The sequence below is a fragment of the Theobroma cacao genome, unplaced genomic scaffold (genome assembly GCF_053813885.1).
Source record: "Theobroma cacao isolate CCN51 unplaced genomic scaffold, ASM5381388v1 tig011, whole genome shotgun sequence".
Classification (NCBI taxonomy): Eukaryota; Viridiplantae; Streptophyta; class Magnoliopsida; order Malvales; family Malvaceae; genus Theobroma; species Theobroma cacao.
The window spans coordinates 2,602,409-2,605,161 of record NW_028291722.1 but is presented as its reverse complement, the minus strand read 5'-3'; positions in this window follow the sequence as shown (position 1 = coordinate 2,605,161).

The window sequence follows — 2,753 nt, the reverse complement described above, 5'->3', positions numbered from 1 at the left end:
CATGTTTCTAGAGGTAAACAATCTATTACAATATGTTTTAATCAAAAAATGTAAAAAAAATTCAAAATAAATTCAATAATGGGATTATAAAGGCATTTAAACCGAGTAATAAGGCTTTTCTAGGAATGAGTGACTATAAATGACCTTTTCTTGACAATGGATGGCTTTCGCTCCACGTTTCCCTAGGCAAACAATCAATTACAATCTGTTTTAATCAAAAAATGTAACACCAATTCAAAATAAATTCAATTATGGGGTTATAAAGGCATTTAAACCGAGTAATAAGGCTTTTCTTGGCATGAGTGACTATAAATGATCTTTTCTTGACAATAGATGGCTTTCGCTCCACGTTTCCCGAGGCAAACAATCAATTACAATATGTTTTAATCAAAAAATGTAAAAAAAATTCAAAATAAATTCAATAATGGGATTATAAATGCATTTAAACCGAGTAATAAGGCTTTTCTAGGCATGAGTGACTATAAATGAACTTTTGTTGACAATGGATGGCATTCGCTCCATGTTTCCCGAGGCAAACAATCAATTACAATCTGTTTTAATCAAAAAATGTAAAACCAATTCAAAATAAATTCAATAATGGGATTATAAAGGCATTTAAACCGAGTAATAAGGCTTTTCTAGGCTTGAGTGACTATAAATGAACTTTTCTTGACAATGGATGGCTTTTGCTCCATGTTTCTAGAGGTCAACATTCAATTACAATATGTTTTAATCAAAAAATTTAAAAAAAATTCAAAATAAATTCAATTATGGGGTTATAAAGGAATTTAAACCGAGTAATAAGGCTTTTCTAGGCATGAGTGACTATAAATGATCTTTTCTTGACAATGGATGGCTTTCGATCCACGTTTCCCGAGGCAAACAATCAATTACAATCTGTTGTAATCAAAAAATGTAAAAAAAATTCAAAATAAACTCAATAATAGGATTATAAAGGCATTTAAACCGAGTAATAAGGCTTTTCTAGGCATGAGTGACTATAAATGAACTTTTGTTGACAATGGATGGCATTCGCTCCATGTTTCCCGAGGCAAACAATCAATTACAATCTGTTTTAATCAAAAAATGTAAAACCAATTCAAAATAAATTCAATAATGGGATTATAAAGGCATTTAAACCGAGTAATAAGGCTTTTCTAGGCTTGAGTGACTATAAATGAACTTTTCTTGACAATGGATGGCTTTTGCTCCATGTTTCCCGAGGTAAACAATCAATTACAATCTGTTTTAATAAAAAAATGTAAAAAAAATTCAAACTAAATTCAATTATGGGGTTATAAAGGCATTTAAACCGAGTAATAAGGCTTTTCTAGGCATGAGTGACTATAAATGAACTTTTCTTGACAATGGATGGCTTTCGCTCCACGTTTCCCGAGGCAAACAATCTATTACAATATGTTTTAATCAAAAAATGTAAAAAAAATTCAAAATAAATTCAATAATGGGATTATAAAGGCATTTAAACCGAGTAATAAGGCTTTTCTAGGCATGAATGACTATAAATGAACTTTTCTTGACAATGGATGGCTTTCGCTCCACGTTTCCCGAGGTAAACAATCAATTACAATCTGTTTTAATCAAAAAATGTAAAAACAATTCAAAATAAATTCAATAATGGGATTATAAAGGCATTTAAACCGAGTAATAAGGCTTTTCTAGGCATGAGTGACTATAAATGAACTTTTCTTGACAATGGATGGCTTTTGCTCCATGTTTCCCGAGGTAAACAATCAATTACAATCTGTTTTAATAAAAAAATGCAACAAAAATTCAAAATAAATTCAATTATGGGGTTATAAAGGCATTTAAACCGAGTAATAAGGCTTTTCTTGGCATGAGTGACTATAAATGATCTTTTCTTGACAATGGATGGCTTTCGCTCCACGTTTCCCGAGGCAAACAATCAATTACAATATGTTTTAATTACAAAATGTAAAAAAAATTCAAAATAAATTCAATAATGGGATTATAAAGGCATTTAAGCTGAGTAATAAGGCTTTTCTAGGCTTGAGTGACTATAAATGAACTTTTCTTGACAATGGATGGCTTTTGCTCAATGTTTCTAGAGGTCAACATTCAATTACAATATGTTTTAATCAAAAAATGTAAAAAAAATTCAAAATAAATTCAATTATGGGGTTATAAAGGAATTTAAAACGAGTAATAAGGCTTTTCTAGGCTTGATTGACTAAAAATGAACTTTTCTTGACAATGGATGGCTTTCGCTCCACGTTTCCCGAGGCAAACAATCAATTACAATATGTTTTAATCAAAAAATGTAAAAAAAATTCAAAATAAATTCAATAATGGGATTATAAAGGCATTTAAGCTGAGTAATAAGGCTTTTCTAGGCTTGAGTGACTATAAATGAACTTTTCTTGACAATGGATGGCTTTTGCTCCATGTTTCTAGAGGTCAACATTCAATTACAATATGTTTTAATCAAAACATGTAAAAAAAATTCAAAATAAATTCAATTATGGGGTTATAAAGGAATTTAAACCGAGTAATAAGGCTTTTCTAGGCATGAGTGACTATAAATGATCTTTTCTTGACAATGGATGGCTTTCGATCCACGTTTCCCGAGGCAAACAATCAATTACAATCTGTTGTAATAAAAAAATGTAAAAAAAATTCAAAATAAACTCAATAATAGGATTATAAAGGCATTTAAACCGAGTAATAAGGCTTTTCTAGGCATGAGTGACTATAAATGAACTTTTGTTGACAAT